General features: G+C 42.4%; 1 pseudogene; it reads left to right on the top strand.

The window, feature by feature from the left end:
• Positions 1-2,005: 2,005 nt before the first annotated feature.
• The window catches only part of LOC114222886 (complement factor H-like), a 129,531-nt pseudogene continuing 105,802 nt past the window's right edge, over positions 2,006-25,734 (top strand).

Below are 25,734 nucleotides of genomic sequence, written 5' to 3'. Positions count from 1 at the left end.
TTTTAGGTGGGTGGGCTCTCTCCACCCTGAAGGCTGTGGACCAAGAAGACCACAAGGCTGTAAAGCCCAAAGTGTTTATTTGGGGCCTTAGGGATTGCAATCTTGGGAGACATAGAGTTGACCAGCATTTGAATTATAAATTGTGAGCCCAGGAGTGCAGCCTTACAAAGGCAGAAACCACAAGGTTACATAACTTGTTTTGAAAGAATTATGAATGGTGCTGGTGGAGTTCAACGGACTGATACAGGATTAGCTATTTAGCTGGCAGATGTTACATTATCTCCATTTCAGCCCAAAGTAGAAGCCACATTCTGGGAAGTGATCTAGTTGCAATTGACAAAAGTCAAAAGTTCATGGTGTTCCTATGAACAGGAGAGATGGGCATTGGCTCTGCTTTCTCGGTATCTTCCAGACTCTAGTTTGGATGACTCTCTTCACAATGCTTACTTCATGTTGGAAGTTTTTTTTTTTTTTTAACATTTCCCCCTTTTGATCAAGATCTTTCAGACAGGAAAGCATCAGTGATCAATTTCATGATGGTGGAGTTTCATTTCATCGCTGGAGTGGTTGGCAGCCTCCGCTTGGTCCATCATATCTCTCAGGAAGGGGGCTATTTCATAGCTGATTGATATTTAGTATATTCAACAAGGTGCTAGGTGAGAGTCTTATGGCCACATTTGAGTAACAAGGAGGTTTGAGGAAATAAGGTCTAGCCATCAATCAGTTTCTCATTTCCTTTAGTCAAAGGGTAGATCTGATGAATGGTTTCAAGTCTTTGAGCAACTATCATTGACATTTTGAGTAGGTACAGCAATAGGAAATATGCAGTACAAGAAATTTGAAAATAGCATATAGGACAAATTAAAATAATCCAGCTAAAAATACCACAAAACTTAAAATTACACCTCCTGTGGTAATAGTTTGAGCAATGGAGTGGTTTCCCATATTACTTGTTGTGAGGTGTTTACCCAAGTACAGCAAGAGGTATTAGGTATGGCACAGACTCCTCCTGGGGCTGCAAGTAAATAATCTAAACCATCCTGTTGTGAAGGACTACCCAAGCGAGGGAACCTAAAGATCTTTTCTGGGCTCCGATGGCTCTGGGGGTGGTTCAAGCTACTCTGTTAACAGTTCTGGTAATACTTCTCATCATAACTTCCAAGTCTGCTGTGCCTACTCCAAGCCACGGACCTATGACTCGGTATCTGATCTCTGAAATATCTGACAAGAAGGTCACAGCCTTAGCTATGGCCACAACTGTTGTCTTCATATTCAGAAGGGTCCTCATCGACTATGGATGAGGCTCTTTTTCTTCTTGAGTGAGATTTAGGAAGCCATTTTGAGAATAGTAAAAGATGTTAAATGCCCCCCCAAAACATGTGCCACCAAGACCTCTCCAACTGTCAGGACATTCATAGGCCCAAGACTGGTGAACATATCCACAAAAATATATGCTTTATGCACAGAGCATGTTGGGGGAAGTGGTCCAGTTGCAACTGACAAAAGTCAAAAGTTCATGGTGTTCCAAGGATTGCAACAGGAGAGTGCAAACGCTCTGCCTCCTCAATATCCTACTGACTCCATTTTGAATGACTCTCTTAGCAATGCTTATCTCATTTTGAAATCTTTCACAGGGCTATGCTGGTGTTTGAGGACCTGCCTGAGCTCCACAAGCTTGGCAGCTCCAGCAGTAAAAGGCCAGCTGACAGGGTGTGCCCTGTGACTGCCTGTTTGCTGCTGGGGCAGGTCAGACTAGCCAGGAAACTGAAATTGTGTCAGGAGAAACCCAGTTATAGGAGCGGCCTATTGGTGATGCCTGGCATCTGCCTAATGCTTAGCCTAAACCTACATAGATGTGCATATTCCCCCTAAAGGCAGAGCTGGAGGAATCTGGGTTGTCTTGCCGTTGTGGCAAGATAATGCCGTTGAGGCATTTCAGCAATGCCTCAGAGTGATTTTTGGGGTGTTGGCTTCCTCCACGCTGAGGCAAAGCGTTAGGTTAGGGATGGGTCTCAGCTCCACAGGCCTGAAGGGCTCTGGCTGCCCCAGGGCAGCTGCTGGAGTGTGGACTGTGCATGTACAGAGTAGCTGGGACCTAGAACAGGGTAAGTGTCTGGAGAGGTTGGTTCACAAGAGTGGGCTCTTAGGAGAGTAAAACATTGGCCTAATCTCAAGGTCTACTGATCTGTTGTGGAATATTCCCCTCGAGGCATTGTTAGAGGTTTTTCAACTGCCCTGCCAGGGAAGGATTGGGCAGCAGGACAAAGTATCCTTTGTTAGAAGACGCCTGGGGGTACTGGTTCTGGAAGAAACCTGGAACCCCAACAAGGATCAAGTCCACATGAGGACTGTTGCCCACCTGCAGCTGTCACATTGGAGCAATTTTCAGAAAGTGGGCTCTGACATGGAGATGTCAGAGATTGTGCTGAGATTATGTTGGAGGGTGACTCGAGTTCTTCAGGCTTGGAGGGCTGGGACTTCCCAAGACTGGCTTGTGGGTCCGTACTTGACACACGTGAACCATGCAAGTCTGGGTAGCCAGGGACCTGCAGCAGGGCAATGTTGGGTGAGGCTGGGTCATAGAACGTGGGGCTCTTGGGAATACTTGGCATCTAATTCCAAGCATTCATCTCCACAAATGCACCTATTCCCCACTGAGAGCAGAGCTGGAGGGATCTGGTTTGCCTTGCCAGGGCTGGTTTGGGTGGTTGGCTGGTGTAGCTTTTACTAACAGATAGCTGGAAACCTTGATTACTGGTAAACCCCATATCAGTTTAAAGCTGCCACCTCACACGGGTTTTTTGGGGTTGGGCTCCCTCCACATTGGAGACTATGCCTTTGGTTGGGGTTGCACCTGAGCTGCACGGCCCTGGAGTACCCAGGTAGCCCAAGTCTGGCTGACAGGTAGGTTCTGCACATTCGTGGGCCACTGAAGATCTGGAAAATCAGGGACCTGAACTGAGCCACATCTGGAGAACCCAGTTCTCACAAGTGATCTCTTGGGGGTCCATGGTATCTGCCTTATTCCAAGGCCTAACCTACACAAATGTGCATGTGGGGGCCAATGGCAGTCTGCCCCCAAATATGCCCCTTTGGGATATTATTTTGAAATAAAGTTACATAAGAAATAGCCAGCGCAAGGAGAACACACAGATACCCTCTCCCTCCACTGTATCTCCTGAACACAGGAAATAAACTGCCCATGTGAAAGGTTGGGACACCTTTCCCTGTACCAGGATGTGAAGAGACATCCTTATCACCAGAGAGAGGGAATTCTGTATAAATAAACCTTGTTACTTTTAATAATTTACTACCTCAGATCAAATTCTTTTTAGAATTCCTTACTGACTGACGCCATCAAACATAAGTTTTCTTTTAACTATTACTCACTGGTTTATTGTTTCTTTGCCTAAAAAGCATAAAAGCTGGCTGCCTTGGTCATTCCTTTGGGTCTCAGTTTTAATGTTGGGCCTCTATGCACAGTTAACTAAACTTTTTTTCCTTCCGTTAATCTCTCTCATGTCAATTTAATTCTTAGACCAGCTAGAAGAATCTTGAAGGATGGAAAAATATTTTTCCTCCCCAACGGCTGGCATAGTCAGCAGGATGGACTTCCCTGGCTGGACACCACTGCAGCTGAGATCCTGGGACAGGTAGCAAACAGCTGATATAAAGTAAGAGTCCTTACTTGGCTCTCTAAGTGCAGGGTCTAATGGAATGAGAATGAAGGGGGCCCTTTTTATCTCTTTCTAAACGTAGATTAGCAGGAGACAATATTCGTGGAATTCGTTACTTGGGCTTAGCATCTCTGGTAAATTTGGTAAAGTGCTCTTTGTTTGACACATTTTCTCCAACAGAGGGTCACTGTTTGTTTTTGTCTTCTGTGTCATTTGTCATGAAAGGAATTATGGTAGAGAAGGAACACAGGCATTGGCCTTATCAGCCTGCTGTTCGAACCAGCCTCACAGACTGGTGCACTCATGGTTCTCATCGGACCGGTGTCTGTTTAGACAAAATTTGCGGGGGGCCCCTCTGTAAAATCCAGATGAGGGTTTTCCTTTTGTCTTGTTTTATGTCTGAAACCTTTACTTTGAGACTAGTGAGACTATTCTCTCTGGTCTCCGCCATCTGGAGGGTGACTTAACCTGGGCACAACTTGGTGGGTAGTCAAATAGACTGGGGTTCAGAGACACACAGTTATAAGCAGCGCTCCCTTTGGCTGTGCCAGCCAGCTCTCTGAGGAGTTAGTCGTAAGAGGTCCCTTGCCAATAAGGGAACTTTGTGGTCTTAAACTTTATTGTTTGTTAGTGCTGGAAAAGTCCCATTGCAGGAGTGCCTGCCTCGTGTCATAGATCAGCACGACTGACTGGAGACATCTCACATTTTTGTGAGAGACCAGAGACATTGTTTTCACTATCCCATTTTTACTACCTGTACAATAAAGGCCTTTGTTTTCTTAGGCTATTTTTGGGGAGTAAACTTGTGAATCATGGGGGCCGCATCATCTAGGCCCTCTCCTGGGATGCCTCCTACACCCAAGGGCTAAGCCTGGAAAGTTGCCTCTGGGTTGTTCCATAAAAAGGCTTATTGGCTTGAGTCACTATTGAGATCAATATGATCCTACTCATCATGGCCAGATGATGGCTCCTTTAAATTGGCTGTATTTGAAAGAAAAAAAAACACTTTTTTTTTTTTTAAATTTTTTATCTGAGAGAGAGAGCACAAGTGGGGAAGAGGGTCAGAGAGAGGGAGGAGCAGATTCTCCGCTGAGCAGGGAGCCGATGTGGGGCTCAATCCCAGGACCCTGAGATCAGGACCCGAGGTGAAGGCAGACGCTTACTGACTAAGCCACCAAGGCGCCCCCAAACCCCACTCTTTATAGAGCATTCTCAATTGTTTTATTAGTGTAACAGCTGGCCTTAGGGACTCTCGAGAAGAGGAAAGAACAGAAATTAGACATCAGACAAATATTATTGTCCACATCCTATGTAAGTTCCCCTTCTTAAAATCTGGCCCCATCTGCTTATTTTAACTTCCCTTTAGCCATCCTGACTTAAAAAAGCACTCTGACCCAGTCTCTGGGTTCAAAGTATACGGGTTACTCATGTAAATGTTGAAAGCCAAGAAATGACTCGAACAAAAGTTCTCTCTCTCTCTTTCATAAATAAAATAAATTAAAAAAAAAAGGCAGGTCATTTCCTTAATATCCAAGCTTTAATCCAGTTCTCTGGGGGAATTAGAAACTATTGTTTTTGTCTTGAAGATCTCTACAAAACCAGAAATATAACTCTAGAAACAAGGCAAAACCCACCTATCTTTACCAATCCCCAAACCTTGCCTATTCCTCTCAAAATATTTGTAGATATTAGAAAACACCAGGATATTAGAACAAATGGCCTTGTACTTAAAAGAGGTAAAAAATAATTACCCCAAAACTAAACAAACAAACAAAGTTTTCATTCTTTCTCTGTCTCTTAAAGTTATAAATTTCATACCTTTGAAATGTAAACACAGCCCACAATCACCTGAGACTGAAGAACACAAAAAAAAGAAAGAGGACTTTTTAAAATACAAACAGCTAAAAGGACACTTGTGCCCAAACTCTAGCACAGCCTCTTTAACATTACTTCCAAGGGCAAATAAAATTTCTTAAAAGTCTGCTCTAGAAATAGTAAAAGACTTTATTTTTTTAAAAGATTTTATTTATTTATTTGAGAGAGAGAGAGAGACAGCGAGAGAGGGAACACGAGCAGGCGGAGTGGGAGAGGGAGAAGCAGGCTTCCCAGGGCACCTGGGTGGCTCAGTCGTTAAGCCTCTGCCTTTGGCTCAGGTCATGATCCCGGGGTTCTGGAATCGAGCCCCGCATCGGGCTCCCTGCTCAGCGGGAAGCCTGCTTCTCCCTCTCCCACTCCCCCTGCTTGGGTTCCTGCTCTCTCTGTGTCTCTCTCTGTCAAATAAATAAATAAAATCATAAAAAAAAAAAGGAAGCAGGCTTTTTTGGGACACCAGGTGCTCCAAAAGACTTCATTAAAAAAAAAAAAGATTTTATTTATTTATTTTTGAAAGAGAGCACGAGCAGGGGGGAGGGGCAAAGGGAGAGGGAGAAGCAGACACCTTGCTGAGCAGGGAGCCGGATGTGGGGCTCGGATGCCAGGACCCTGAGATCATGACCTGAGCTGAAGGCTGACACTTAACCTGCTGAGCCACCCAGGCACCCCTAAAAGACTTTAGCCATCTGAGCTAGTAAACTTAATTTATTCAGACTGTTATTTACTGACTAGCGAATTTTATATTGTTTTAAAACAGAAACTATAAGATCTCTGTGCTTATCTGTTGTATTTGTATGTATGTATATTAGAGATATGGTTTTTTCTACCTCCAGATGGTATCGCCATAATTAATCTATAAAAGAGCTCTATTTCATTGGCTTAAAGAAAATTAAGTGCTTACATACATTTAGTATTCATAAAAATTCTCTAAAATAAAAAAGAAACTTAATCTAAATATATTTCAGGTTTACAGGATATGGGAAAAATAATCCATTAGCCAATTTAAGGTTCTTTGTTTAAAATAGACATGTCTTTAGAGTTATCAGAATTAAATATAACACTTTTTTCTCCTACTGGGGTTTACTAGTTAAATAACTTCATGTTATCTCTGTTACAAAATTTGTCAACAAAACTAACTTAGAATGTAACTGATTTTGTCTCATGTCTCATAAAGTTTTTGTGGGTGATCTAAACATAATTGTTGGGAGCAAATGTTTTAGATAGATATAAGTAGAATAAAAGTTTGTAGATAAACTTTTAACAACAATTATATTTTATGGTATATGTACTTAAAAAAATCCCTCCAAATTTTTTTGATATCCTGAACTTTAAAGTTTTTGCCAAGTTGATGAGTTAAATTCATTGAATATCTAGATCATTTCCAAATAAAATAATGAAATATTAATTACTAAACATATAGGTTTACCCACTTTTGGTTTCCCTATTACAGAGAAACTTAGGCTAAAATTTGTGTCTGTCAGTAAACACGTTTTGTGCTTTATTGAAAGATTGTAGTATGAAGATGTTACCAGACAAGTTTCCATTGCCTGATGTGCAGAAAGCCAGACACTGACACCAGTTTTGTGACAGAAAAAAGGTTTAATTGTAGGGCACCAAGCAAGGAGATGGCAGAAAAATTTCTCAAATCCACCTCCCCAAAGGGCTGGGGTTGGGTGCATTTAAGGATATCACAAAGTACGTAGGTTGAATGGAATATGCTGATTGGATGTTGGGAAAAGGGGAGGTGTCCTTTCTGAGCACACTATTGAGGAATCGTCTCTTCATGGAACGCCATTCATAAAATGGCGGTGTAAGTATAATAAGTTGAGGGAGATCTCTGGGTGTGTCCTCACAGAGATCACTTTTGTGCATTCTTGATCCCTTTGGTGTGCAACTGCAAGAATTCTTCCTCGTTTGCTCTAGTCTTTGCTTATTGGTGGTCAGTCAGCTTCTACAAAACAAGCTCATAAATCGATTAGATTAACCTGAGTTTTCTTAGGTAAAACAATCAAACATTTGTTAACTCGGCATGTTAGTTTCAGTCCCTCCCATCATTTGATCATTCCTCAATTTTGAGGGATTGGGGTGACAGTTGCTCTGCCTACTACCTGCTGGAAAGGGACTTGAGGAATGAAACAACTTTGCACTTTGTTGGAAATACTTTCCAGTACTTACCTTAACATGTACATTCTGCATGACCAAAATATTCTTTCTTTGATTGTTTTGGAGCAGCATCAGAAAGCACGTTTGATTATTACGTACCCAATTAACGAAATGCAAAATATAGATAACCCAAATCTTAGTAAACAAATGAGTTTCTTTTGCCCATCAGCAAATTAACTTTTATGAATCTAACTGCTTTTGCTTTTACATCATTCCCCAGCATCTAGCATAGACTTTTTTGGTTATATGTCATGGTAAAGTTGGGAAAATTTGAAAATTTGGCCACTGGCATTAGCATGGGGTCACTATGATAATGCACCAACAAGGTTTTGGGTGACAAATTCAACATCTAGAGAGATTTCCCGAATTAGCTAAAATCTGGGAAATCCTAATCACAGAATTATTTTTCCAGGCTTAGGGAGTTGGAACCAGCAGGGAAATGTGATAAAGAAGAAAAAGAGCCATATGTTTGTACTTAAATACGAACACCCAAAGTAATTAAATCAAAGTAATGAGAATGATAGCATGCATATTATTCATTACTTATATTTTTGGTCCATTGGGACCCTCCTTTTAAACAGTAGTTAGAGGTCTGTCAAAGCCTCATTGGTCCACTTGGAGAAATCAGTGTCTGGGGTACAAAACAAACCCAGATTGGGATGATCTGGGTGGTTATGTTCTTCTATGGCATGGTTTCCATTCCCAATGGCATTCTGACAGATGGGGCATGGTGGGTCTGATGATTCTCAAGAAACCAGCTTTATTTAAGAGTGATGGATCCATGGCTTGACACCTTTTAGCTCAACAGAAGAGTTCATCACCAGTCGGACCTCATATGGTCCCGCGCAGTGGGGGTGGAGTTAATCTTCTAGGTGCTTGTTTCTTTAGGACTTTAATAGGACCCGATTTCCAGGAAACAAGTGGTGGAGAGGAACATCTGTAGGATATAATAACCTGCTAGAAGCAAACTCATGTATAGTAGTTTGAGTAGCTCTCAAAGACTATATACTTTATGGTGCTCAAAGTATGGGAAGGGCCTCTCATATAACAATTCATAGGGGCTCAGTTGGAGCCTGCTTTTAGGGGCCATCCTTAGAGCAGGACAGTTAGCAAGATCTTATCTCAATTAAATTAGTTTCCTGACAAATTTTAGCTAATGTATTTTTAAGAGTATGATTCATTTTTTTCTGTCTTACCAGTAGGCTTTGGTCACCAAGAAGCGTGTAGTTTCCAATGAATATTCAAGGCACCTGACATTTTTGGGTTATTTTTTTCTCTCTGAGGTCCTCTATTATCGCTTTGAATAGACATGGGTAGCCCAAAGCTGGGAAATATTTCCTTTCAGAAGCTTTTTGAGATCAGCAAGGAAAGTTTTCTACCCAGCCAGTAGAAGTGTCTATAAACACTAATAAATACCTGAAGTTTCCAGTTGCTCTTGGCATCCTCCTGAAGTCAATCTGCCAGCCTTCTCCTGGTCCAGTGCCTCTAGATCAGACCCCTTTCATAATTTAAGGTGGTCCCATCTTTGGGTTGTTTTTAGGACATATCATATATTTTAAAATTACCTTTTGAATAGTCCTGTGCATGTTTGGTCCTATGATGAATTTTTGAATCCACTGGAGAGTAGCCTCTCTCCTGAAATGGGTGCCCTGGTAAATGTGACTTTTGACATGTTCCATAAGATGTTCAGGGATGAAGACTTTTCCCTGCTTATTATAAATCCACCCTTTTGGGGTATACTTATAATTAGCATCCTGAGAACAATTACGACTCCAACAAAATTCCCATTCATTGGCTCTTTCTAAATCATCAGGGGAATATTTTGGGTGATATTTGGTCAAGTTTATATGTGGGATTAAAGCCATCATTGGAGATTTAGGCAACTTTGTTCTAGCTGCCAATTTGTGGCTTGATCTGTACGATTGTTTCCTCGGGCGGCCAAGCAAAATGATAGCTGGGACAGTGGACAATGACCACTTCTTTTGGTTCCATAACAGCTTCTAACAAATCTAGGATTTCTTCGGCATGTTTAATCTCCTTTGCCCCTGCAGTTAATAGCCCTCTTTCTTTCCAGACGGCCCCATGAGCATGGAACACTGAACAAGTGTATTTGGAGTCAGTAAAAATAGTCACTCTTTTATTCTTACCTCGATGAAGAGCCCTTGTTACATTTTGTTTTCTGTGCTGAGGTACATGGTGGAAGGGCATCTGCTTCCAGTATCTCTTGGTGAGTCACTATGGCATATCCAGCCCTACGTTGTCCTTGATCCATGAAGCTGCTCTCATCAATGACAAACTTGAGGTCTGGCTGTTCTAATAGCACATCTGTTAGGTCAGGGCAGCTGGAATAAACTTGTTCAATTATTTGTTACCATCATGCATAGGTTCCTCTGTACTGGTTAGAAGCAATGTGCCATGATCTAAAGCTGAAACTGCCTTTAATGTAACATTTTGGTTGTCTAATAGGATGGCCTGATATTTGCCCAGTCTTCTTGATGTGAGCCAAGAACCCCTTTTCTGTTCTCAGAGGGGAAGCACAAAGTGGGGTTTGCACACTTTGGGAGACCACCCCAGTGTGAACTTCTCTTTTTTCTGGCAGTTCAGATCACAGGTGACAGCCCCAGCTTTCAAGTAGATGGGCCATCCCTTAGCACTGTATTTCAACTGGTTTGAAAAGGAGGCAACTGGTCTCCTGGTGGAGTCCAGATTCTGGGTTAAAACCCCAAGACAAATTCCTTGTCTCTCATGAAGAAACAAATCAAATGGTTTCCTAATATCTAGAAGACCCAGAGCAGGAGCCGGGACTAACTTTTCTTTGATCACCAGTCCAATTGAGGGATTCACTGTCTCCTCCTTTGAGAGCCTCATAAAGGGGTTTGGTTATTAATCCAGAGCTGGAGATCCAGATATGGCAGATGCCCAAGAATCCATGTAACTGTCTTCTGGTGGTGGGCCTGCTACCCACACTCGTACTTCCCTTCTGTCAGAGAGTAGACTCCTTTGCCTCTGTGACCAGTTAAAACCCAACTATTTGATGGATGGTTGGGAGATTTGGGCATTTTTTTTTTTTTTTTGAGACCTTGTAGCCTTGCTTGGCTAGAAGGTTTAGAGTTAAGATTGTGTTTTGATCTGAAGTTTCTTTAGTCTTAGTGGCTATCAGAATGTCACCTACGTCTTAGAGAAGAGCTCCTTCTTCCAACTGAAGGTCTCTCAAATTCTTGGCCAGACTTTTGCCAAAGATGGTGGGGGAGTTCTTGAAGCCCTGGGGGAAGAACAATCCAGCAGTATTGTTCCTTGACTCTGGTATTGGGGTCTTCCCATTCAAAAATGAACAAATCTTGGGGATCAGGGCTCGTAGGATTGCAAAAAAAGAATGCAACTTTAAGTTCTAAAACTGTGAACCAACTAAAATCTATCTCTGGACAGAGTAGTAAGCAGGGTGTAAGGATTGGGCACCATCCGATGGATGTCTTCTACAATCTGATTAATTGCCCTTTAATCTTGGACAAAGCAATATTCTTGTGTGCCTGGCTTTCGCACTGGCAAAACTGGTGTGTTATGTGGAGAACAGCAAGGACCGATGAGGTCATAGTCAAGGAACACAGCCAACAAGGGTTGAATACCTTGTGTAACAGTTTGCTTCTTTAGTGGGTACTGTTTTAAGTCTGAAACCTTTGACTCAGAATAGACTTTAATATGTGTAAGTACTGCTGTCTTTGCCCATGGCAGCCTACCATCTGCCCACGCCTCTCACAGAATCTCTTCTGGGATCTCAACCAGAGTCTCTGTAGTCTGTTGCAACAGTACTACTTGGAGGGCGTAAGCCTGATCAGGTAAAACTTTGATAGCCATTTGGGTGCAAGAGTGACTCTAGCACTTAATCTGGTCAGTAAATCTTGCCCCAGCAGTGGAACAGGACTTTGAGGCAAATACAAAAAAAAAAAAAAAAAACCAACCAACCAAACAACAACGGTGTTTCAGATGTATTTTTCCCATTTGACAGTCTAGGGGTTGGAGAAATGACTTTTTCAAGGTTTTCCCCCAAACTCCAGTCACTAACACTGTCTGTTCAGACAATTTGGAAAGCTGAGTGTTGAGTACCAAATAGCTAGCCCCAGAATCAATCAAAAAGTCCAGGAGTTCGGGGTGCCTGGGATGCTCAGTCGGTTAGGCATCTGACTCTTGATATTGGCTCAGATTGTGATCTCAGGGTTATGAGATCAAGCCCTGTGTTGGGCTCCGTGCTGGGCGTGGAGCCTGCGTAATATTCTCTCTCTCCATCTCCCTCTTTCTCTGCCTCCAACACCCTCTCTCTAAAAAAAAAAAAAAAAAAAAAAAAAAAGTCCAGGAGTTTAATTCCCACTGACATGGGCACGTGGGGCTCTGTGTAGGGAATCTTGACTGGGTTAATGAGGTCTAAAGGAGCTCCTGGGCTTCCTCACTCCTGATGCCTACAGTGATCTCTGGCATCTGGTGAATGGCTGGTTGCTGCCTTTTCCTGGGGCTTGGTTTAGGCTAGGGTGTTCTTTTCTCCAGTATCCTTCCTGTTTGCAATAGGCACATTGGTGGGGTGCCACTGTGGGGTGTCCCCTAAGGTTTGGGGCTTGGGGCCCAGACAGCCTACCTTAGATGGAACTCTTCCTTGTGGTGGAGAGTGAGGTGGTCCTGGGGCAGGAACAGCCACCAGCCAAAACAGCTTGTTGTTTCATCTTCTGTCCTTTTCTTTGTTGAACTTGATCTCGGCCCTTGAAAACTTTAAAGGCAATTTCAACCAGATGAGACCCAGACATGCCTAGGGCTCTCTCTACTTTTTGCAGTTTCTTTTGAATATTTGGGGCACTTGGACCAATAAAGGTCATATTTATCATTTTTAAATTCTGAGGGGCCTCTGGGTCTATGTCCGTATATTGCCTTAAAAACAACTTCCAAAAATTTTGAAAGATGTTCATTAGGTTTTTGCTTTATCTCCTGAACCCTATTTATGCTTCTTTGTTTTGGGACTCCCTCCTTTAGCCCTTTAAATAAGCAATCTTTCAATGGTCGAGCTCGTTTCTATCTCCCACGTCTTAAGGGCTCCATCTAGAGTCGGTTGTTGGCATGGCAAAGGCTGCGGTGGCTCTCAGTGGATTATTAGGGCCTTCCTCAAGCATCTTATCAGCTTCAGCATGAGCCTTTTAAGAGATCACGGTACCTTCCTCTGATGTGAGGAGGTTGGGAGGGCTTGAATATATGCCCAAATTGGATTATGGGTAGCAAAAATAGAGGCAAAAAAGTTCTCCATTCTAGGGGCGTCTGGGTGGCTCAGTTGGTTAAGCATCTGCCTTCGGCTCAGGTCATGATCTCACGGTCCTGGTATCGAGTCCTGCATCAGGTTCTCTGCTCAGTGGAAAGTCTGCTTCTCCCTCTCCTTCTGCTCCTCCCCCCTGCTCCTTCTCTCTCTCAAATAAATACATAAAGTCTTGAAAAAATTCTCCATCTCAGTAAACTGGTATCTTTTCCAGTTAAACAAATCCAAGGATGAAAAGGGAGAGTAGAGCCAAATCAAAGCCGGCTGATTGCCCAGCAATGTCCACACTTCCTATAAGGACTTGCCTTAAAGCAAATCACCCTACCTGAGATGGGATGACTTCCTCATTTATTGAGTACACTGCTGGATGTGGGAGGGAGAGACCATTCCTAGTTTTGACCCTGGGGAACGTGGGGAGCTGGGCCCAAGGCTGCGGCTGGAGCTGAGGAAGTGGAGGTGCATTGGGTGTGTGCATGAATCAACAATAAATAGTCCTTTTCATTAGAGTCAGGTAAAACAGGTTCCTTCACCCACCCCTCTTGTTGAACTAAAATTTTATATTTCTTTTGCACAGCCTTATTCTGATGCAACAACACAAAAAAACTGAAAAAGGTATTTCATCCCATCCTGTTTACAAAACAAATCTCGTTGCAAGATTCTAAGTCTGACTCGAGGATCCATCTTTAGGCCATTTTCCTCCAGAGTCTAAAGACTACTGTGGCTGAGTAGTATTTCAGAAAAATATCATCATCTTTTTCATGGGGTCACGACTAAAAGTTGCCCAGTTTTTAAGTATACATCCCAAAGGCCTGCATGAAGGGATCAAATTAGTATGACACATGCCTAGGCTTTTACTTTCTTTATCTTAAACAAGGTATTACCCTATACGACAGCAAAAGTAGATGCATATTAGCAAGAATCCAAGAAACAAGAGAACTTCTATGAGCAGAATCCCTAAGTCTTCCCTGATTCTTGATTGACATCTGTGCCCCAACCAAGGCTTCCTTTTGGAAGTCAACTAAGGCCCTCAAACGAAGGTCAAACTTCAAGTGAAGAGAGGAAAAAACATCACCTGCCATAGCACACAAAGTGCTCACAAAGTCTTGGGATCGGGTCCGGTGTTGGGCTCTCTGCTTAGCTGGGAGCCTGCTTCTCCCCTCTGCCTGCTGCTCCCCCTGCTCGTACTCTCTCTCTGTCAAACAAATAAATAAAATCTTAAAAAAAAGATGCTTCAAGCCTGACATGTATGCAGATGTATATAGACAGGCCTGGGTTCCACAGGTTCTGAGGGCCCCAGCTGTCAAAGGCCAGCAAACCAGGGGCATATGGGCACATGCAGGCGATGCAGGTCAGGCTAAGCAGATGCCTGGAAAAGGGCAAGTAATGGGAGAGGGTGGGTCCAGGAATGGGCTCTTGGGGGTTCATGGTAGCTGCTTCATTCCAAGCCCTAACCTACATAAATACACATATTCCCCTGAAGGTAAAGCTGGAGGATTCTGGGTTGCTTTGCCAGGAGGGGACCAGGTGGGCTGGCTGGGGTATCCTCCAATCACAGACACCTCGGACCTTGATTTCTGAGAAGTTCTGGACTTCAACCCTGAGGCTCAAGACCAGCTGACATGGGGCAGAGTGCACAGTGCTTTAAAGAGGCCTATAGGATCAATCGCTACTTTGCTGCACTTATGTAAATAATCGGGCCAAGTTTACTTCACAGATTAGGGTAGCCAGGGACCTGGAGCAGGGCAATGTCAGATGAGGCTGGGTCACAGGACCATTCTACTGGGAGTACTGGGCATCCTTCTACTTCCAAGCATTAATTGGCACAAGTGCACATATTCCTGCTGCAGCAGAGTTGGAGAAATCCAAACTGCCTTGCTGGGGAAGGGCCCGGGGTGCTGGTCAGGTTATCTCCAATAGCAGACCCCCGGGAGAGCAGATCCCATCAGGCAGCAGTCCAAATGGGGGCTGAGAGTTGCCATTATAAAGCTGCTGCCTCAAAGATATTGGGGGAGGGTGGTTTCTTTAACCTGTAGCATAAACAGGTAGTTGGGAATGGCCTTAACCTCCACAGGCCTGCAGCCAAAGGCCAACTGACAAAGTGCAGACTAGACGTGCATGGGCATTAATGGTCAGGGGAGCCAGGGACCTGGGACAGGGCAATGTCCAGGGAGGCCAGTCATGGTGGGAGGCTGTTGGGGGTGCCTGGCATCTGCCTAATTCTAAGCCCTGACTACACAAGTAAGCATATTCCCTTTCAAGGCAATGCTGAAGGAATCTGGACTGCCTCACTGGGGTTGGATTGGGCAGGCTGGCTTTGGTACCCTCCAAGAAGGGACACCTGGGGGCCTCCATTACTACAGGACCCTGGGACCCCAGCAAATGGGGAGTACACATGGGGATGGACTGATACCCATTTAATGGCTGCCTCACAATGATTTTTAGGGGTGGGCTCTCTCCACATTTGACACAATGCCAAGGGTTGGGGATGAGCCCTAGCTTCACAAGCCTGGAGGATCCCCTCTGGCTAAGGGTGGCTGACAGAGTGTGGACTGCTCATGGCAGGTGGTGCAGCTCAGGGACCTAGAAGAGGGCAAATGTTGGGCAAGGCCAGGTCACAGAAGCAGGCTAGTGGGGGTACCTGAAGTCAGCCTAGTTCCAAGCCCCAACCTACGCAAGTGCACATATTTCCCTGAAGGCTGTTGTGTTTTGGAAGGCAATAATATTCATAGACTGATTTGTCTAGGCCAACGATGTATTTACATTGGTTCACTGTGAGAATTTCATAAGCCATTAGCATATAATGTCTTTTAATTAGCCAATAAAGAAATGACATGCTCCAGAATAATCTTAGGTTAGTCACAGGCCAGGGAAGCTAGAAGGAATAAACCCCAAATGTAGTTAATGTGTACTTCTATATGAGTTGGTATTTGGGAGACATGGTTTAGCCAACTGAGAACTGAAGTCTGGCTGCTAATGCAAAGGTAAGAGTTCTGTGTTCTAGAGCACGTTGGAAGGGAACGATGGTGCCGGTGTTTATGGACAGGAGATGTTTGAGAGGGTTGACTGGATAGCTTTCTCTGCTAGATGTAAGAGTCACCATTACTGCTGCAGGCTGCAGAGGCTAATTGCCCCAGGGACTCAGAGAGCTATCTTAGATCAGCGAAGTGTAGCCTTGCCCAGACCCAGCACTCTTGGATCATATATATAGTCTCAGCATTGTCTGTCTATGTAGTCTAAATAGCCCCTTGCTAGAGCTGCTTCTTCATATGGTTTTGTTAGTAAGCCCCCAGGAGGGCCCCTCAGGAGCTGAGCTACTGAGTTCTTACGGGTGAGAACAGAGGAGATGATGATGTCCTGACACAACTTAATTCATTCTTTTTTTTTTTTTTTTTAAGATTTTATTTATTTACTTGACAGAGAGACAGCGAGAGCAGGAACACAAGCAGGGGGAGTGGGAGAAGGAGAAGCAGGCTTCCCGCTGAGCAGGGAGCCCGATGTGGGGCTTGATCCCAGGACCCTGGGATCATGACTTGAGATGAAGGCAGACGCTTAACGACTGAGCCACCCAGGAGCCCCAACTTAGTTCATTCTTATATTAAAACAACTTTTTTTTTCTTTTATCTTTGAGTGGATTTGAAACCAATGCAAAACAATCAACTGTGTAATTTCAAATCACTCCCACACTAATTAGGTCCTTAGACCTAATGCCCAGCACAGATCTAGGTTCACAAAAATAATTTACTCCTTGATTCTACATCACTTTCTATCTAAGCATGAACATTCAATCAAATCAAACCTTCTTAAACCCCTCAGTTAAACTTCCTTGACAAATTATGTTTCTAAGTAGAGATCATTTTTATCAAGCTCCGAGGGGTACAAGCTTGCATAGCCCTATCAAGCATGTGTTTGACCACTGTAACATAAGGATTCAAGGTTGTCTTATTTTAGGGATGCATGTTGTCATTCTCTTTTTAATTCCTGCAGTTAATTTGACTTTGCTGTCAGAAGAGTATCCATAGCTGCAATGAGTATGGGATTCAGTCGTGAGCAATAGGCAAAATGCTGCCCTGACCTAGCAGAAATACTGATAGGATAAAAGATGCATAGTGGATTCATGCCTGCAATATAAGGTAGTGTCCTATAAACTTCTAATTCTCGTTCTTGTCGCTCAAGGAATTCTGTAATTATTATGGCTGTTATTGCCAATATTTCTCCAATCACAATCACCTTGTATTATGCTAGGCTAAATATTGAATAGGTTAGGCCTCCGAATTAGGCACATATCGGGTACCCCTATTAATGTTCTCTTGTGACCTGGCCTTACCTACATGTCCCCGCCCGCCCCAGGTCCCTGACTGCCTTGATCTGTGTGGCCCGTTCATGCATGGTCTACATGCTGTCTGCCAGCCCTTGGCTAGTAGGGCCCTCTAGGCCTAATGCAGCTCAAGCCTGTCCCCAAACACCTGCTAGCCTCCAGGGTGGAGAGAGCCCACACCCTGAAAATCTTTCTGATAAGGCTGCTTTAAACGGGCAGTGGTCTGCCTGATGGGTGTTCAGTCTCTGGTAAGGAAGGCTTCTTTGTGTCTGTTATTGTAGGAAACCTCAGCCATTCCTTCTGTCTTCTTCCTCCTCCTCCCAGGCAAAGCAGTCCAGATTACTCAATCTACCTTCAGGGGGAAATACACACATTAGTGTAGGTTAAGTCTTAGAATGAGGCAGATGCCAGATACCTCCATTAAACCATTCCTGTGATCAGCCTTGCCCGACATTTCTCTGTCCCAGGTCCTTGGTGACCTTGACCCGCAGGGCCTGCTCATGCCCAGTCCATACCCTGTCAGCTGGCCTTGGCCTACAGGGAGCACTCCAGGCCTGTGGAACTCTTACTAGATTCAAACCACCAGAAGACCCTCAGGGTGAAAGGAGCCTACCCCCCCCACACCCCCCCCAATATCTTTCTGAAAGGGCAGCTTTAATCTGTTGAAATTCTGTATCCATTTGGAATGGCTGCCAGATGAAGCGTGGAGCTTCTTTAGTACTCAAGGCTTCCACATGTCATTGGAGGGGACCCCAGCCATCCTACTGGGCCCCCTACGCAAGGCAGACCTGATTCCTTCAATTGGGAATATACCCATGGTGTAGATTAAGCCTTGAAATTAGACAGATGCCTCATAACCCTAAGAGTCTGCTCCCATGACCCTGCCTCTCAGACACTTGCCTTGTTCCAGATCCCTGGCTCCCATGAACTTGCAGCCTGCACATGCCCAGTAGGTACCCTGTAAGCCCGTCTTGGGCAGCCTGGCCATCCAAGCCTGGGAAACTCCTGCCAGGCCCGAACTACCTGCACATCCCCAGGTGTGGAGTTAGCCCACCTGTGGAAAATTTGCTCTGAGGTGGCAGCTATCAGGGGGTGGCCATCAGTCCCCACGTACACTTGTTGCCTGATGGGGTCCTGGGCTGAACAAGGCCCCAGGATTCCTAGGTGTCTGCTGTTGAAGGGATACCCTGTCCTGCCCAACTGGCCAGCTGTCCATCCCTCAAATAGGGGTTGAAAATAGCACTTCCTTTGGGGTCGTATACCACAATGGTAGGCAGGCCCACTGAACGTCCCCCAGGCTCCAGCTCCCCTTACCCGCTAGGCTGGCACATGCCCAGTCCACCCCAGGTCAGCTGGGGGCACTCCAGGCACTCGATTGGCCTCAGGGTGGAGAGAACCCTTCCCTGGGAAAGTCCTTCTAGAACGTCAGCCCTTAACTGGCCGCAGTCAGCGCTCATGTACACTTACCATTGGTTGGGTTCCCAGGTACCAGTGGTCAGGCCAGTGAGGCTTCCAGGTGTCCCTTATCCGCCAGAGGCTGCCACAGTCAGCTTGCTTAACCTGGCCCTCGTAAGGCAGTCCGATGATTCCAATCGGGCCTCAGGAGGAATAGGTCCCTTTGTCTAGGTTAAGGCTTGGGATCAAGCAGATAGATGCCTGTAAGCCCAAGAACCCGCTCCCATGACCTGGCCTCTCTGCACCCTTTCCCTGGCCAGGTCCTTGGCTACCTTGATCTGCACTGCTGGCATGGGTAGAGTAACAGGGAACACACCAGAAAGCTGGGCAAGGGCAGACCCATCCCTTCGAGCCTGTGGAGCTCTGGCCCTGCCGCAGCCACCCACAGATCTGAAGGTGTAGATGGAGACCTCCTTCCCCAAATCCCTTTGAGAGGCCTGCTCCAAATGGGAGATAGTCAGACTCCATGTGGAACTGCAGCCTGATGGGCTCACAGGCTGAACGGGGAACCAGGACTCCCAGGTGTCTCCTAATGGACCGCTACTTTGTCCTGCATGACTAGCTGTCCCTTAAGTGGGAGTTGAAAAGTCTGATCACTTCCAGAAATTAGGTCACCCAGGTGTCCCTGACTTTATGCTACCCTAGCCAGCCCTTTCAACACAGTCCTGTGAAGGCAATACTCTGACCTTGAGCCCTGCTTTCGGAAGACATGATGCCCACTTTGTAGGTTAGGGCTTTGAACAAGGCAAATGCCTTGTGCCCCCTTGATCCTGCGCCTGTGACTGGCTCTTCCTGGTCTATTCCACATCCCAAGCAATTACTGATCTGCTCTGAGCACCCATGGATAGTATGCACCCCATCAGCTTGCCAGTGGGGCCCTCTAGTCCTTTAGGCCTGGGGTCGCCCACACCCACCTGTGTAGTTGCCAACATAGCATAGGATGTTTTCCTAAAAATTGACAAATATAATCAGGCAGAAATTTATATGATATTTTTCCTAAGAGGGGAAACCATTATATGCTTCAGAATAAATTTGGCCCTAAATAAAAAGTGGCCCAAAGCATATTAGTTACAGAATATATAAATACCAAGAATTTTGCTTTAACCTTTGTACTAGATATTAAGATCTTATGTGATTTCAAAAAAATCATTTGTTTTTCTAAGCCCATGACCATAGAGATGATTCAGATGACTGGGAAGAACCTCACCTACTTTTCAGAACTGTCTTGTTAAAAATCAGTGTTTTATATTATTTTCAGAGCCAGTCTATTTCTGGTTCTACATCAAGTTGAATATGTACATATCAAATATTAAATGCAAGGAGATATTGTGAAACCACTGACGGGAATTATTTAGGGGTTTTTGCAAAGCTCTTTGAACTTCGTTATTTACTGGATGGCAACAATTAACTAGCTTCATTGTAATGCGCTTAAATTCAGGGTCACACCTGATAACTGCCAATGAAGCAGATTTGCAACCCCAAACAACACAACTGGAAGATTGTATTAACATGCCATTGGGAATATCTGACATGTGATTACTAATCAATGTCATTCTCATCTTGTGGGTTTCTTGTTCTCAAGTACAAGGTAAGTTGAAACAGATCTGAATGCTCAGCTTATCCCCGTTTATGTATCTACTTTCATATGTGTATACTTTTGATTGAGTTGACTGGTAGAAATAGTCTGTGTCGTTAGTACTAAAGAATACCTTTATGTAAAAATTATTACATATTCACCGAAGTATAAAATAAAAAATATGTTTTCTGTTTTCTGAGTTCTACAGTGTGAAAGACCACTTAAGGATTATGGAGATATGTAAGTATGTTCATGAAAACTTAACTAGAAAATATGTCACAAAAAAGCTAGGTTGTAACTCCAAAATGTTTCCAGGATTCTTATATATAATGCAAGGAAACTTTGGGGAGCAACGAATAGCCTCATAATCTCATGTATGATGATGGTTTTATGGATTTACATGCCAAACCTCATAAATCATACATTTTTAAATATGTATAGTAATTTTAAATATTACTACATTTCAATTATATCTCAATACAGTTGCTAAACATTATTAATGTTACCATCAGTTTAATATTTTAACAAAATTAGCTATGGGTAATAAGCATATCTCTTTTAATAAAAAGTAGAATATATTCTTAATTCCTAGTGTAATGCCAACAGATTTTAATTCATTTTCTGAGATCACTGGCAGATGTTGAAAATAAAAGAAAATTTAAAATCATTTCTAGAATTAAAATTATAAATTCTTCATTATAGTTTTTAAAAAATCTGTCATTTTGTTTTATTTCTAGTCCTCTATTTCCAAGTTACTATAAATAAAACATTTAATGAGCTTTGTCGTGCCTCATTAAATACCAGGGATGAGTAGAATATGCATCACTGTGTATTATTCCTTTCATAATTTGTTGCATACTGGGTTTTGTAGGTTATTTAAGTCTATATTTGGGAAATTTCCTTCATTATCAACAACAATGCACAGCAACACAACAAAACTTCCTGTGCAGTGTTTCAATGAAAAGTACCCCAGTTCACCAATAGGGAGGGCTCTAGAGTCAGTGTACTTGCTGAGGAGCTGGGTGGATGTGTCATTTGATTGTCTTTTTCTCTTAATTCCTAAGTAGTCTAGTCCCCTAGACCGTATTAGAATTGGCATTAAAAGGATATTCCTAGACAAGAGAAATAGCAGAGGAGAGGGAATATGCAGATGTGCAAGGGAAATGTGAAACTTGGACAAACCTTTACCTGATATTTCAGTTGAAAATGAATCTTCTAGGAACTACTGAACTCTCTAAAAGTGGCCTTTGAGCTAAATGCCCTGCACATTTATGCTGCACCTATGTTTAGATGCCAAGGGAGAAAACAATGCACATAGTAGAACTCTTCAGTGTATTCAGTAGCATGGTTTTATCGTGCAATATATTGTCCTTGGTGTTGCAGTCAAGAGCCTGGAAAGGGAAGGAAAAGCAAACCCTGCCTCACACAGCCCTTCACAGAAAAACTTTTAATGAGGAGTAAATCTATGTGAGGCAAGAATTTTCACCTTTCCTTTTATATTTGGTATCTGGAGATTTTACTTTCTTCTGAGAACAACTATATGTTTAAAGTAATATGAGTACTATTTTTTTCCTGGTTGGTAGGTGTTTCACAATTGCAGATTTCTTAGGACACCTAGTCCTCCATCTGATAGCAATAGAAAACCATATCTTTTTTTTTAAATTAAAACTCAGGGTTTTAAATTAAAATTACACAGAGATTAGTCATTTGTGGTTCATGACCATTTTTATCATGTTTTGTCATTTGTTTGGCTGATTTCCAATCTTTAAAAATATGAAGTTAAAAATAATGCAATATATGTTAAGAAAAAAAAAGAAGAAGAAGATAGCAGGAGGGGAAGAATGAAGGGGAGTAAATCGGAGAGGGAGACGAACCATGAGAGACGATGGACTCTGAAAAACAAACTGAGGGTTCTAGAGGGGAGGGGGTGGGGGGATGGGTTAGCCTGGTGATGGGTATTAAAGAGGGCACCTTCTGTGTGGAGCACTGGGTGTTATGCACAAACAATGAATCATGGAACACTACATCAAGAACTAATGATGTGATGTATGGTGATTAACATAACAATAAAAAAATAAGTTAATAACTATTAATAATGTGTAAACTCCCTTAAACAAACTAGCCAAAATGAAAGGTAGAACCCCTACAAGAAAAACCCCTACAGCTGATTATTATGGTGACTCATGAATCACCTTATCCCCCCAGCACGTGGAGTAACCACCACCCAGGATCACGTGGTCATTATTTCCTTGCTTTTCTACACACACTGTGCTTGCCTCTGCATATATTCCTAGAAGGTGTTTATATTTTTTTGTTTTATCAAGGTGGGATCATCTTGTATGTACACTTTGGGGCATCAGTTTTTACAAGTAATATTTATGATACTCCAAAGTATCACCTATGCTTTATTTTATTTTATTTTTTTTAAGTAGGCTCCACACCCACTGTGGAGCCCAAAACAGGGCTTGAACTCACAACCCTGAGATCAAGACCTGAGCTGAGATCAAGAGTCAGATGCTTAACCAACTGAGCTACCCAGGCATACCTCCATTTTAATATAGTACTACAGGAGTTGTTTATATATCATACACAAAGCAATAAACTTATAACACCAAAAAAACATTAGTTGTTGATATAAAAGGTATTTCTCAGAAGAAAACTTATGTAATGTTATTTGTTACATTTCAGTAAAGCTCAAAAAATCTTAACATTAAATTATTTAAAAATAGCACAAAGGAAGCCAAAGATCATCAATAAAGTTCATTCCAAATTTTAAGCTAATATATAGTATTGTTTTGTGAAGTTTCAAATCACCAAAGGTAAGAAGAACATTCTTCGAGCTGAAATAAATAATAACCATGTTATTGGGGCACCTGGGTGGCTCAGTCGGTTAAGTGTCTGCCTTTGGCTCAGGTCATGATCCCATGGTCCTGGGATCTAGCCCTGCACTGGGCTCCCTGCTCAGCAGAGAGCCTGCTTCTCCCTCTCCTCCTGCTTGTGCTCTCTCTCTGTGTCAAATAAGTAAATAAAGTCTCAAAAAAAAAACAAACCATGTTATCTACAAGAGACAGAGCTCACAAAAACTAAAAACCTCCACGAAGTATACAATAGAAGACAATTAGGAGGCATTCAAAAAGACCTGAATACATTTATATTTTATACTATTCAGGAACAGGAAGGCACAACATTATAAAGCTATGAATTTTTTTTTATAAACTATGAAGTTTAAAGGTAATTCCAAGTAAAAATAAACAAGGTTATTAAAAGGAACTTGATAAGCTGATTTAAAAGGTATATGGAAGATTGAAAGACTTATACCACCCCCCTCTATAAGAGACAAATAAAAAAGATTCAGATGAAAGGCCGTGAGTAGGTTTCTAGATTTATTATAAATGATAGCCTACATTCTATCCTGTGACCTCTCCTGTAGAATGTGCATGTGAGCTAAGAAGAATGTGTATTCTGCTGCTGTTGGATAAAATGCTCCGTGTTTGTTTATAAATTCCATCTGGTCTAAAATGTAGTTTAGGTCCATTGTTTCCTTATTGACTTTCAATCTGGATTATCTATCCATTGTTGATAATGCACTATTAATGTTCCCTACTATTATTACATTGAATATACTGCCCTTCAGGTTTGTTTGTAATGCTTAAAATATTTGGGTGCTACAGTGTTGGGTTCATATCTATTTGCTATTGTAATCTTCTTGATGAGCTGACCTCATTCTTATTATATGACGACCTGTTTTGTTGCTTGTAGTGTTTTTGACTTAAAGTCTGTATTATCTGATATAAGTATAGATACCCTTGCTTATTTTTGGATTTCAGTTGCATAGAATATTTTTTTTCCATCCCTACACCTTGATTCTGTGTGTATTTTAAAGTTGAAGTGGGTCTCCTGTAGGCAGTATATAGTTATGGTTTTGTTGGGTTTTTTTTTCATCTGTTCAGCCACTCCATACCTTTTGATTAGAGAGTTAATCCATTTAGAGTTAAAGTAATTATTTATAGGTAAGGACTAATTAATTGTTTTGGGTTGTTTTGTGGTTCCTTTAATCCTTTCTTCCTCTCTTATGGTCTTCCTTTGTGAATTGATGATTTTTCATCTTGGTATCCTTTGAATCCCTTCTCTTTATCTTTTGTATATCTACTATGGGTTTTTGCTTTGTGCTTACCATAAGGCCTGCTTCAGACATCTTATAGACATAACACTCCTTTATGCTAATGACAATTCAGCTTCTATTGTGTATAAAAATTCTACTGTTTATTTCCCCCCCGTATTATATGTTTTTCATGTCAGTTTACTTCTTTTTATTTTCTGTATCCATTAAATGATTGTAGTTGTACCTATTTTTATTTCTTTTGTCTTTCAGCCTTTATCTTAGAATTAAGTGGTTAACATACCACCATATTACAGTTTCAGAGTACTTTGAATCTGACTATACTTACCTTACAGTGTGTTATTTTTATGTTTTCATGTTACTGTGAAAGATACTTTGTTTTAACTTGAGAAACTCCTTTCATCATTTCTTGTAAGGCTTAAATCAGTGGCAATAGAGCCAACCTCCAGCCCCTCCCCCTACCTGGAGGTCAGGGGGAGTGGTGTGGAACTGCAAGTTCCATCTCTAAAGATTAGGGCTATTTCCTCTGGCAACCAGACCCTATCCTTGGTGTGTTCTAAAAGTTACCTCATTAACATAACTAAAGATAACTTTGTCACACTCAACACTTAGGAAATTCCAAGCATTTTAAGAGCTCTGGGACAGATGTAGGGACAAAGACTAAATATATATTATTATAAATCACAATATCACCACTGTTAACATTGTTGCAAGTAAATTGGGATTGTAGCATATTGGCAGTATAGTATCTCAACAGCTCTGTTTTGTTTGCTTAAAGAAATTTCCTTCTTTTTGTGTTTGCAAGAATTTTGTTTATTGTATTTTCTTTTTTGACTATTTGTCCTGAATTGTATTGGATTATCACTTTACTGGCATCTGTTAAGATGCTTAACCACTAATAATTTTCTTTCTCCAGGCTTACTTACCTGCTAGTTTAGAAGGTAGGTCATAAGATACAATACTTTCACCAGGACCAAATCAATATTTCCCTTTACTGGAAGTTGATGGTAACTCTGTTGTTATCTTGGGCCTCTCATGTCATTGAACTAACAGGCATACGAGTGGATTGTGTACACAGGCTGGGATATTAAACTGAATTACCAAAGGGTTATTGTTTACTACTACCTGATGAGAGCAAGGAAATTATATTTGAATGCAGAAAATTCTCTGAGGCTTCTCTGTGTATCAATAAAGGTTAATAGAAGATATCAGCAAACTACTAAATATAAGGTTGCTGTGGATTCTGACAGTTTGGAAATGAAGTTTGGT

The sequence above is a fragment of the Eumetopias jubatus genome, unplaced genomic scaffold, assembly GCF_037043125.1.
Source record: "Eumetopias jubatus isolate StellerSeaLion01/CBP00866 unplaced genomic scaffold, mEumJub1_p1.0 scaffold_12, whole genome shotgun sequence".
Classification (NCBI taxonomy): domain Eukaryota; kingdom Metazoa; phylum Chordata; class Mammalia; order Carnivora; family Otariidae; genus Eumetopias; species Eumetopias jubatus.
Note: the sequence above shows the minus strand (reverse complement) of the source record. Positions and strands in the feature narration are given on the sequence as shown.